The 13,284-nt window shown below is 36.9% G+C and overlaps 1 long non-coding RNA gene across 1 annotated transcript; it reads left to right on the top strand.

Moving 5' to 3' along the window:
• The first annotated feature begins 10,476 nt into the window (after nucleotides 1-10,476).
• Nucleotides 10,477-11,490, top strand: LOC110010137 (uncharacterized). The gene is made up of 2 exons (XR_002285102.3): nucleotides 10,477-10,853; nucleotides 11,018-11,490. It is a non-coding gene; the product is annotated as an uncharacterized LOC110010137 (long non-coding RNA).
• Nucleotides 11,491-13,284: the final 1,794 nt, after the last annotated feature.

The following is a 13,284-nucleotide window of genomic DNA, read 5'->3' as shown; positions in this document are numbered from 1 at the left end:
CTTATTTAGTGCAAAATCCTTTATAGGAGATCATGACTGTTTAGGTTCTTGATTTCTTCTTGATTAGGACTCCTTTTTCCCCAAGAATAGGTCCAGGTCTTGTTTAGTGTGTTTAGGAAACTCCCTGAAGTCGGCCCATGTGAGAAAAACTTGATTTGCGTATTAAATTTACGCTGGTTTCGCCTGCGCAGCACGGGCGTGCTATATGGCACGGGCTGGGTGTGCTTGAGTCTGGAAGTCTGGCCAGTGAAGCACGGGGCGTGCTAGGTAGCACGGGCTAGTGAGGCACCGAGGCACGGGCGTGCCACTTAGCACGGGAAGGGCGTGCTCTTCTCTGGAAGTCTGCCTAGAGCTGCCATGGGCGTGCTATATGGCACGCCTTGGTATCCTTGTAGCACGGCCGTGCCTTTTGACACACCCTGATCGTGCTCTCTTCTGTCTCTCTGTTGGATTCCTTGGTTTCTAGCACGGCTGTGCCTTTTAGCACGGCTCGGGCGTGCCACAAGTTAAGTGCCTTGTGTTATAAAATTCTTTTCTGTGCCAAATTCCTGAAATTTTCTCTTAGATCAAGCGGATTAAAGATCAAGGAAGCTTTTGAACATATTTATACTAAAAGTGATTTAAAGTAATAAAAACTTACTCAAAATCTAATAAAAACTATATTAAAAACACTATAAAATTAACACCTATCAGAGTACGACAGGCAAATTGGCTTGTCCTCATTGCATGGAAAACACTAACTCATTTACACTAAAAAATGGAGGTAAACAATGTTGGTTTGATTGTCATCGCAAATTCATACCAGAATCTCACCCTTGGAGGAGAAATCGACAATGCTTCAGAAAGAACACGAGTATTGTTGAACCCCCTCCGCCTGTGAAGTCTGGAGCTGAAATATTACAAGAAATTGAAGATCTGGGGCTTATGAAAGTTATAGAGTTAGGAGCAGATGAGGCAAATGCAAGAATTGGCAGGAATAGCGAGTGGAAAAAGCGAAGCATCTTCTGGGATTTTCCATACTGGAGTTCACTGCTTATCCGTCATAACCTTGATGTGATGCACATAGAAAAAAATGTGTTTGAAAATCTATTCAACACTGTCATGAACATTGAAGGGAAAACGAAGGATAATGCAAAAGCGAGAGCATACATGAAGGAAATTTGTCGTCGACCAGAACTCGAGCAATCTGTACTTACTGGTAAGTTTCCAAAGGCATGTTATTGTTTAGATAAACCCCAAAGGCAATTATTGTGCGAATGGGTACGATCATTAAGGTTTCCAGATGGATACTGTTCAAATATGGGTAGATGTGTGGACATGAGGAAGTACAGATTGTTTGGCATGAAAAGCCATGACTGTCATGTTTTTATGCAAAGATTGATCCCTATGGCATTCCGGGAATTATTACCAGGAAAAATTTGGGAAGCAATGGCAGAATTAAGTCTCCTTTTCAAGGAATTGACGATGACTGTTATCCGATGCGATGATATGGACCAATTAGCTCGAGAAATCCCAGTAGTGATGTGCAAATTGGAGCGAATTTTTCCACCCAGCTTCTTTGATTCTATGGAACATCTGCCGGTTCATTTGCCCTATGAATGTCCTGTAGCAAGACCAGTACAATATCGATGGATGTATCCATTTGAGAGGTGAATCACTAACATCCCATTGTAATCATTACATCATTTATTTGAACTCATACTTACATATTGGCATTGTACAATGATAGACACCTGCAGAAAATTAAAAAGAATGTGCACAATAAGACAAAGGTCGAGGGATCAATTTGCAATGCATATTTGGTGGAAGAAGCTTCCACATTTTGTTCACACTACTTTGACCAACATGTTTTCACCAAGCATCGGAGAGTGCCACGTAATGATGACGGAGGAGATCGAATACAATCTGAGTTTGAAGGAAATCTAACAATATTCTCCTATCCTGGGCGTACAATTGGTAAATAAAAAAAAAGACGATTGACTGATGCAGAGATACGAGCGGCTCAAACCTATATTTTATTGAATTGCGAAGAGATTACACCATTTGTACAGTAAGTATACATATTGTAGACATTCTAAACCCGGCGTGGGCCGTAGTTAAATCATGCTATGCTAATTTGGTTCGTTGATAAATAGGAAATATATCAATCTTTTGCGACTTCAAAATCCCAATTTGACTGATACTGCAGTTGATGCAAAGCTGGACTCCGAATTTGCAGAATAGTTCAAATATTATGTAAGTTACTTTCAATGTACACAACATGGAATGTACATTTATTAAATCTCACTCCTGTCATTACTATTTCCCATAGGCTCGAAGCTCGGGAATCGATATTGGTAACAGATTCATTACGGATCTAGCAAAGGGACCTCTACCGGTTGCTAATGCCTACTCTGGCTACTTTGTAAATGGTTACAAGTTTCACACTGAGGGTTATGGGAGAAGCAGAAAGACAATGAACAGCGGTGTTTGCATCAAGGGATCAAACTACAATGACGTGTCAAACGATTTTTATGGGAAATTGGTTGAGGTTTTGGAATTAGAATATCCAGGCCTACCAATGAAGTGCACAATCTTATTCAAATATGAATGGTTTGATCTTACGCCAAACGTTGGCACGAAGGTTCATCCTAAGTATAATAAGGTAGATATTAATCAAAGAAGAAGATATACAAAGTATGAACCTTTTGTGTTGGCAATGTAAGCTGCACAGGTGTACTATGTCCCATATCCATCGTTTAAACGAGATCGTTGCGATTGGATGGCAGTGTGTAAAATCAAGGCTAGATCAGTTGTTCATGCACTTGAAACCAAACAATCTGCTTCACTCGCAGTATCGGAGCCATTTCAAGAAGTTAGGGTTGATACGCAACCGATGCAAGTTGTTGAAGATTTAACGGATAGATTGGATGATGAAAGTCGATCTTATGTTGAAATAGGAGCATCGGATGATGAAGAGGAAGAAGATCAAATCATCATGGGTACCTCAGAAGATGAATATGAAGAAGAGGAAGATGATGAAGAGGAGGAGGAAGCAGATGATATTGAAGACACTTAATACTTAGAGCAGTTTTACTGTTACAAATTGATAAATGTATATCTAATTAATATTATTAATGAAGAATTTGAATGTTATTAACTTTCTTTACTCATATTTACCACATGTTCTACAATTCATATAATTGTATAAATTCATTTTATCTAGGTTCTGATATCTGCAGTATAGATGGCTAAAGGCAGAGCGTTTGATTCAGATGCGTCCGGCAGTGGTTCGCGTGGAGTTCGTGGCCCAGGACGTAGTGCCCATGGATGAGGAGGGTCTATCCCTCCTTCTTCTTCAGGTATGTCTAGGGCTTCATCCTCTGCTCAGTGACCAGTACTGTCGCCATCACATCCTTCTTCAGGTACGTCTGGGGCTTCATCCTCTGCTCAGCGACCAGTACTGCCGCCATCACTTCCTTCTGCTCCTTCCTCTTCTACCCCCGTTTCTGGACCAATACAGTCTCCACCAGCTACACAGTCACCTACTATGCAAGGTAATCATAAATGTCATTACTGTCATTTCAATTATATATTAATTACCTGCATTTATAGCATTTGTCACTTCTTTTGCAACTTCATCAGATCCACGTATCAGCCTCAGTTTGGTAGCGGGACAGTAAGTACTTATTCACTTTTTCCAAAGGCATATTTTGTTCAGATTGTGATGCTTTCATCTAATTATATTTCACTTCTTTTTTTTCTCAGCATATATCCATCTTCTCGAGTAGTGAGGCAAATTATGAGGATAATCAAGCTATAGCTGCATAAAGAAGGATACACATGGGATGCCGTACCACAAGAGGCGAGAGACTTTTATTGGGAGGAGTTTCAAGTACGCTTTGGTTTAAGTTATATCATCATTCAATGTTTACAATTCATCAACATACCTCCTTAGTATTGAAATGTTATTTTTCATTTTTGCATAAACATTTCATATGGGACGAGGCTATTACAGTTATGCTAAAAGTGGCCTGGGAGAAGATATGCACTGATTGATATGCTGACTTCACCTATAGGATGAGAAGAAGCGGTAAGCAGCATGCGTGTCGCAGAAGATATGGGAGAGCTGGCAAAAGGCTTGGGAGGATCCTACATTCAAGAGAAAGCGGGAGATATTTGCACAAAACAGGCGCAGTGAGACTGGCGGTGATGGAGCAGGACCTTCTCAACACACAGGCGGATCAATATCTACTATAGAGACATCTCGATTATTAGTAAGTGAACTACTCACAGTATATGAAACTGATGTTTAATGAAAGGACACTATATATATTAATATATCATGCATCAAAATTTATTATAGGCTGAAAAATTACGTCGTGAGCCAACACCGATTGAGGTGTTTACATACACTCACATGAAGGACCACGATCTTAATACGTTTGTCGACATACGTGCGGTGAGCGTCAATGTAAGTAATAATGAAAAATATTTACATTTACCCTCTACTCGTTGCGAAGATGTACAAAGTTCAATATAATAAAGCTTGCAATTGCATTGATTAATTAATTTTTTATTTTCAGGAGAACTATACTACAGCTCGGGAGCGTCTTGTTTCTTCTCAGACTGATGAATCTGAAGCTGAGTCAAGAATTGACGAGGTAGCACTTTATCTCGAGGCTGTAGGGGGCGAGAAGAAGAGGAAGGTATACGGCATCGGGTCTCAGGCATCACAGTTTTACTGCGGCTCAGCATCTCACGCTTCTGCACCCAGTGCACGACCACAGCCCGAGCACACTCCCGAGGAGTTTACTAAAATATGGGCTCGTGTTGATGATCAGCAGAGACAGATTGCAGAGCTTAGAGTGTATGTGATGTGGCTGTCCGGTGAGCCCGGTGCTGGTACTTCTTCCTCTGATCCTGCGCCTGCTACAGACCGAAATGTTTCGACGTCTCAGCAGCAGCCACTACCGTCTCCTGATCCCGATGCTATAGACGATACCTTGGTCACCCCTCCCGACACTACAGCACATCCAGCAGGTACTCCTCCCGGCGATTCGACATTGGATCGTGCGAATGAGCAACCACGTAGATTTGATTTTTTTAGTTTTGCAGTTGGTTTTTGATATTTTGTTCAGTACAATAACAATTACATTTTTATATTGTTTTTGAGTTGCATTTGTGATATATATATATATATATATATATATATATATGCCAGTTTTCACAGGTGCAATTTAAAATTATGGTTTTATAATAATATTTTTTTTTTTTTGCAACCAATTTGCGACCGCATTTCATAATTGCGACAGACTCATTCTGCGACCAATTTGCGACATAGTTTCCAACGGCAAACACGACCAAATTTTGCAACCGATTTTTTTTATTTTGCGACCGACGAAAAAATCGGTCGCCAAATTTTTTGCGACCAGCATTTTTGCGATCTATATTTGTAACATCCCTTCCCGGTCCACCCGTTAACTCAAATGAACCGAGCTGAGATGCTACAATCTGGTTGAACCTCTTTCATGCTAATATCATGTTGTATGCTGAATATGATGTCAAGCTGTTGCTTTTTACATTAGGAAAATATAGATATGTACTTAATATTTACAAGACATGATACTAATTTTCAAAATGAAATGGGCCCAACTGTGTGCCCTGTACATGCCATGATAAGGATAGATAGAATCAAAATATCAAAATGAGTAGCTACCCTGAAGACTGAGTCTTCCACAGATGAACTGCAGTAGTTGTAAGCTGATTCTCTACGGTCCAGTCTCGAAACCTACGAGTTAAATACATAACTCGCTGAGCAAATAATGCTCAGTGGATATCTCAATTTAATAAGAAATAAAACAATAAACATATAAGCACACATATCATTATACTTTCATGATTTTACCTGCTGTTCATGATGCTGTATAAATTTTGCAACTTTTATTAACCATCGTATAATTTATAAATAATAAATCACATAACTGCATGGCTCCATAAGGTTATAGTGAAACCAAAGTGATAAGAAGAACTGTATGAACTGTATGAAACTGGATGAATACTGTATGGCTGGGCTGTTATGGCCCGTATATAAATCATATCCACTCAACAGCCTATAGCTGGAGTACCAAACTGTATGGGGCGCAGATCTGCTATCCTATGTCATGACATAGTCTTATCTACGTGGTTTCTGGCTAACCTTAATGGAGCATATTATGTGTATTGTGATAATACAAGAATTATTTAGAAAATATCTAATGAGGAATAACGCATACCAGTGATAACGTATAAAGTAACTTGCATGGAAATACTCTAGCTATTGCACCCGCGATGCAATTCTTACTAATATTTATGTAACTAAATTTTACCATTCAGATTAGGGAAATTCTTAGTTTGAATTTAAGTTCACTTAGAAGGTAAAATGCAGTAATAATTTTAGGGTGAATGAATCTACATATGCATTCCAACATCATTTCTAATGTGTTCTTGAAATCTGCCAGACAGCCTGTACATGTTTCACAAATCCTAGCATAACGTGGTCCAACAAACCTGGTTCAGCATGAATTCAATGTCTACTTCATTCATTCAATTCATCCCATGCTTTATCACCATTTACAGACCTCTAATTCAACATTCAGCAACATATCTTTGCATTATCCACACACTACAGAAGTGTTCATGCAAGAAAATGTGAAAAACTAAAAGAGATATCAAACCTTCAACCAAAAGAGCTTTAAATCTTCTTCTTAGCTTCCTTTTCCTCCAACTTTGAGCTCCCCTCTCCTATACATCATAACTCTTATAAATCATCTAAAATATCACAAAAGTATGAAATTTAAGAAAGGCTACTTACTTGGATAGAGTTCTAGGTTGAATTTAGTGTTTAAATCACATGAAAAGTGATGGAGAAAGGAAGGAGATGAAGAGAAAGATAAGAGGAGATGAAGAGGAAGATGGAGATGAAGAAGAAGACGTTGAAGATGAAGATGAAGAAAATGAAGAAAGCAAACTGAAATGGAAGTCTCGTGTAGTCCAAATATATCTTTGATTGTGTGTTAAAAATTATCAAATAGTACCTAAATTTTCCATATGTTACGTTTTAATACCTAAACTTTCTATTTTAGTGCAAGTAAGTCCTACTCATTATACTTTGATCTTTTTGTTTCATTCAAGTAAGTCCACTTCTTTTACTTATTTATGGTACATCCCATTTTACCCCACTCTGGCGTTAACCGGTTTCTAGTTCGACCCGACTCGACTCATGTATATGCAACGATTCGATTCAGTAGGATGTTACAATGTTCATCGATCGCTAATGAAATTTAGCGACCGATTTCTTGCATTTTGAGACCGATTGGTCGGTCGCAAAATGTAGATTTTTTTGTAGTGAATTATTATCTATTTAGAGATCATGTTATTCGAGTTATAAGCAAAATGTCATTAAAGTGTAAAGTAGACACTCAAGTAAGAAATACTTACCTAACAGTTATGAATTCGCCATGCCTTAGCGAGACAAGGCGGGCATCCTTTGGACTAGGTTGCATTCTTTGAATGGCTTAGATGTAGAAGGTATGTCACTTTGGCAGCTTTGCTGATGAGAAGTTCTAATTTTGGCGAGACTTGGCAGAAGAATTGCGTCATTGTGGTGGCTGATATCTTCTGCGAGTGAATGTACCCTTTTGGCAGCTTTGATCTATAATGTGTCACTTTGGACGAGTGCATTCTTTGAATGTATTGATCTAAAGTACGTCACTTTGGATGGGTCCATTCTTTGAATGGCTTAAACTGAAATGCGTCACTTTAGATGAGTGCATTCTTGGAATGTCTTGATCTGAAGTACGTCACTTTGGACGGCTGCGTTCTTTGAACGGCTTGAAATGAAACGCATCACTTTAGATGGGTCCATTCTTTGAACGTCGTAATCTAAGTACGTCATTATGGACAGGTGTGTTCTTTGAACGACTTGATCTAAAGTGCATTACTTTGGATGGTCTTGCAAGAAACAATTTTGCTAACAAGAAACAAATGTCTTTAACAAGAAACAAATGTCTTTGGCCAATTAAGGTTAGTACCAAAAATTCTGTGATTATGCTCGAAAAAGTGTGTTCGTGTAAGAATGTGTGACTTTGCACGAAAATATGTGAAATTATAGAAAACAATGTCATGGCACGCAAAATAAGAAAATATTATCTGTTGACTTGGAAATTATACATGTGACCAGTAATGATGCCCCTGCTTAGGTGACGAGCCATGTTGGGTTGCCGACTAAGCATATGATCTGGGTCGCAGCTAACGGGTCAAAGGTCACAATTGGGCCCAAGAAGCCCAACAGAATCTTATAAAAAGGTGGAGAGGAACCTTTTAGGTTTCACTTTCACTCTTTCCACCTACACTTCCTATATAACTCTTTGAATCTCCGTTTTTATAAAGATCAATACGGCAGCTAAAAACATCAGAAACAGGATTCCCAAGGATATTGTTGTAGATCTAGAGACTCGAGAACTGAGCGCCGGTATGCAGTTGCGGGAGATTTTGCCCACATCGGACTGTTGGTCAGAATTCGACTAAATTTGTCTAGGCACCTCTGTTGGGGCACCGCCCAAGTAATTTTGAACTCTCTTTTGTTTTTCTTTGATTTTCCTGGCATGAGGAACACTAGAAATACGAAAATAATAGGTTAAAAATAAGATTTAGGTTAGATTTTACCTATTTACATCGATTGGTGGCTATGTGGCACCGATATGGCATGTGCCACTACTTTTGAGGCATGTGCCACTGCTTTTTAGCATCTAGGTATGGCGTGAGGGACAGATCTAATGGCATGCACCACTAAACTAGTGCTTAGTGCCACTAGTTGGTAGAAGAGTCTCTTTTGATTTCTTTTTGACCTGCAAAGAAAAATACAGAGATATTTTTGTGCTTGTCACTTATTAATTGAAATACTTACAATGCTCTATTTTACAGAAGAGCGTTTCACTTGTGGAAGCTGGTGGGAATGCCTACACCGCTGACCGAATGGTTCGACCGATTACTGGAAGGAGTTGAGGAGCGTGAATTAATCATTTCATAACTCATAATATTTATATTTTATCCAAAATATTTGAATTTGAAAATATAATTTATTAGTAGGTGAAAAAGAAAAAACTCTAGTTGTCTCTATCTCTCTCTGGCTTTCTCTTTTTTGTGTTCTTCTAAATTTTATTTCTAAACCATCGCCGACCATCTTCTTTGGTCAACGATGGTTCCTTTTCATCCCTCTCTATCGTTTTTCTTTATTTTGTTTAGTTTTCTTTCTAATATTTTCCAAACCTATGATCATTTAGAATAAAATTTGAATTTAGTCTCTTAAATCTTGAGTAATTTTGGTAGCCTCTTAGCATGTGGATTATTAATTTATCTCCTTTCATGGGGTCATTCCTCGTTATTAAGGTGTTTTTACGTGGATCTTTTATTTCTTGGGCAGTTCGAAGGACAAGATGGATTACTGGTTGCTTATGGTTGGAACTTAGATCTTCAAGTTCGAGTCAGTTTCTTTTACCAATAGAGTCTAATAGTGCAGCTTGTTCCTCCATTAAAGTTTGGTATATTAAATTCTTCTGCGGGTATCAGTGGTACCAAGTTTTCAAAAAAAACAATATTCGAAATAATATTATGAAAGATTTCTTTTGTCATCCTATTTGAAAATGGATCAATTTTGATCCAGAAGATTAATCTCTTCTGCTACGATCAAGAACATTTCCAAACAGAAGATTTTAATTTTCTATAATTATATTTCTTATTCCATTAGGACGATTATGATTTATTCAACTTATTCATTTTAATGAATTTTTAAGTTTTCAAAAAAATATATAATTTATTAGAAATAAACAATACTTCTTTATTTGTCTCTTCTTTTATTTCTCCATAAAATATAAAGAAAATTAATACTTGAACGGTTAGCATATTTTTAGATTCCAGAGTTCTATGAATACAAAAAATAATCTGAGTTCTAAACTAGTTGTATATCTTCAATGAATATGCACAAAAGTAATTAAGTATTGATAACTTCTAATAGCATCTTCATAGCATCTTTTGTTTTCTAAGTCGACCCTTTGAACCCTTCAACCGTTAAAATTTTTAATTAGTGAAATTATAAATTAAACTTAATCTTATATAATTTTTAATTACTAGGTATATGTTAATAAGTATGATACTTGATATACTTTTTTACACAAATTTGTTCATCCAATAGCTGCTTAATAAATATAATGCCTAACGGTCAAATAAATCCTGAACTTTGGACGTTTTTAATCATTTTAACCGATTCTTTTAATTTTTCAATCAATACATGCAACTTACTTTTTATTAACAATTGTGACCTATCTGTTAGAATCACGTTGATGTGTCCGTTAATGGGTCCCACCTCCTAGCAACTTAGCAGCTGACTAGGAATTCCACTAGAGCACCCCTCCTATCAAATACAACACAAAATGTCGTCGTTTTATGTTCCTTCCCATACTTCAATAAAACAATACAGTTTTCCTCTCAAAATCCCTAATTAATAATCATCAAACACATCGGTCTCCCTCTCTCTGAAATCCTGAAAATACATCGCTAAGTCTCTACTCCTAATCCCCCTATGTTCTACGCATAGTCTTTACTCCTAATCCCCTCTCTTCAAATTGTTTTTCGATTGAGTTGGTATCATATCTGGAAATGGCCTCGACAAACAAAACAGATATAAGCCTCGACAAACAAAACAGATATAAGCCAAGCAACAGAAACAACTGTGAGGGGCGAGAGTGGAGTGTAGGTATAATCTGAGGGCAAGACTATATACATCATAGAGTTCTCGTAATCCAAGGAGGCGTTTCTTTTGCTATTCCCATTTGAAGGTATAAAAAACCACACCTGATGCCATTTTGTGTAATTTGTAGTCATTTTGTAGTTGTGGTTGTTTGGAATTGTTCTGTTTTGCTATGATAGTAGCAGTTTTGGTTTTCTTTGTTACAAGAGAGAGATAATGATTGTGGATTTTTTTGATTGGTTTGACCCTAAGAGTTTCTCATGTGAGAAGGAAGTAATGACATTTTTTATAAGCCAAAGGCATTCACTGAAGCAGCAAGTAAAGTTGATGGATAAGAAGGATGAGTTGAATGTAGCGAAGAGAGCAAAGTTGGAGCAGAAGTGTAAAAGGAGAAAAGATGAATTGGTATGCTTTAAAGCATAAAACCAAGCCTTGTAGACTGAGATTAGTTCAATGAAGATTGATAAGGCTAAGCTGAATTATAGGGAGAAGTTGTATATGATGTGTATTGTTTGTTTGCAAGTAATGTGATTGTAATTTTTAAGTAGCTACTCTACTTTTAGGCAAACACATTAGCTCCTAAAACACTTATACTCATCATAATGAGTTTTAATAATAAAAGTCTTCTCCCTTTATAGTTCATCAGTATGTAGCCTCCAAGGGCAACCCTGTACACACCCACCATTTTCCCTCTCAAAACAACTTCTATACCATCTTACATTAAATCCATTTGCAATTGCAAATTCTTGGACAGCTGATTTAAATTGTTCCAGACCTGTGAATCTTATCCCAAGAGTAAACTTTATGTTAGAATGATCACAATAAGGGTCATAAATAATATTTTTCCTTCACTTCATTAACATATTCCTTTCGACCTCACTGTCACTACTATGAGGTGTAATAACATCTTCATTTGTCTCCTCATACACACTTAGATAACTACTCCCATCAACATTCACAAAAGATTGCACATCATCAGTGCTTATAGGAGTTCTTAAAACTCTATTTTCAACAACATCTTCCATTTGAAAACCATGTTTATAAATCTTCTTCTTCCTTCTTACCATATCATATTCTTCATCTTCAGTGGAAATTTCTTCAAAAAATTGATAAGCTTTCATTAGGAGGCTTATAATTAGAATCATCAGAAGAAGTGTCATTTCATTCCCTCATATTGACACTAAGCAAATCACTCCCTTCATCGTTAACTTCCTCCAAATTATCAATATTACCTTCCTGAAAATTACCCATTTGATCATTATCTCTCTGACTGCATTCATCAACCCCTTCCGTGTTTATGGTCACTTATCCATTTCTCCTCCCATATTTAGCCATCTCTAACACATCTATGTCGTTACTAATAAGCCTTATAGAACCAGATCTTGTCATGTTAGGGACTTGAAAAGCCATTTTACAATATCTACGTATCCATATTCCCTAACCAAACCCTCTATTTCAAAGAATGACATCTTGTCGAGATCGCAATTGTCTAAGACAACGGCCAGTTCACCAACATATGGAGTTTCAGAATCAATATGTATAACGGCACCATACCACATTTGAATGGTGAAATACTCAGCCATATCTATTTTTAATAATAAATATGCATGAACAGTTTGCATCAGATTTTTTAACATACTTAGTATGCATTTACTTAGATTTTGCATTTAAAACCCCATTTTTAAACTCCACTCTCCTAAACCTTAGGTCTGTTATGTGAAAAATTCATTAAATACCACTCTTAACCCCATTTTCTTTCTTGCGCTTTCTTTCTAGCCTAATAACACCACTTAATAAACAACGGTCACTACACTTAATAAAGAAAACAATATTTATACTAAAATACCTAAGTTATGGCACAAGCTTTCCATAAAGATTGTCTTTTCCTAACCACAAGCTCTGTCGCAATAGTTCCTTGTCTTTACTTCACACGAATGGACTTCCATTAACCTTTGTTAATAATACTTGTCACTTTCTTCAACTTGAAAAGGGAGAAAGCATCAAGGAATCATTTTTTAGGGATTTAATAGAGGGAGATCAATGTGTTTAGGCTTTAGAGGGAGAGCAACATCGCTTTTCTTTTAGGAATTTCAGTGAGGGAGAACATAACATAAAACACCATCTATGTCTTTCTTTAATTTTAAGGCTCAATTTCGTTCAACATAAAATGACAATGTTTTGTGGTGTATTTGATAGAAGGGGTACTCTAGTGGAATTCCCAGTTAGCTACTATGTTGTCAAGAGTTGGGACCCATTAACAGACACGTCAGCGTGATTATAACATATACTAACAGAGACTACAATTGTTAATAAAAAATAAATTGCATGTATTGATTGAGAAAATTAAAAGAAATGATTAAAATAGTTAAAGCATCCAAAGTTCAGGATTTATTTGACCATTAAATCTAAATATAATGTTATAAGTTAAAGGGAATACACTGTTTTATCCCTAGATTTTGATTCCGTTAAACTATGTTGTCTTCCTATCGAACTTATTCTATTTTGGACGCTAATTGAAA

The sequence above is a fragment of the Jatropha curcas genome, chromosome 2 (genome assembly GCF_041381405.1).
Source record: "Jatropha curcas cultivar XTBG-Jc1 chromosome 2, XTBG_Jcur_1.0, whole genome shotgun sequence".
NCBI lineage: Eukaryota > Viridiplantae > Streptophyta > Magnoliopsida > Malpighiales > Euphorbiaceae > Jatropha > Jatropha curcas.
The sequence above is the reverse complement of the archived record's forward strand: the minus strand, read 5'-3'. Positions and strand labels throughout refer to the sequence as shown.